This window comes from Odontomachus brunneus, unplaced genomic scaffold (assembly GCF_010583005.1).
Source record: "Odontomachus brunneus isolate Ranch 3 - 2012 unplaced genomic scaffold, Obru_v1 Obru_scaffold_069, whole genome shotgun sequence".
Classification (NCBI taxonomy): Eukaryota; Metazoa; Arthropoda; class Insecta; order Hymenoptera; family Formicidae; genus Odontomachus; species Odontomachus brunneus.
In genome coordinates this window covers 922,610-922,845 of record NW_022639519.1, presented here as the reverse complement: position 1 = coordinate 922,845, position 236 = coordinate 922,610, and positions in this window count along the sequence as shown.

Below are 236 nucleotides of genomic sequence, written 5' to 3'. Positions count from 1 at the left end.
ATCCGTATAGTCCCAACAAGAAGTTAGAAATAGATTAATATTTCTATTTTCTGTATAAAAATGTATGATATATGTGTACGATATAGTTAAATAGCAATATTTCTTGACTTTAACGTTTAATTTTTATAATTTATTTTTTTTATTAAAATAAATGAAACAATATTTAATCTAGATTCTTAATTATTCTAAAACTTTGAGTGTCATTTTCATATACAATATAGATTAGCACCAATTTT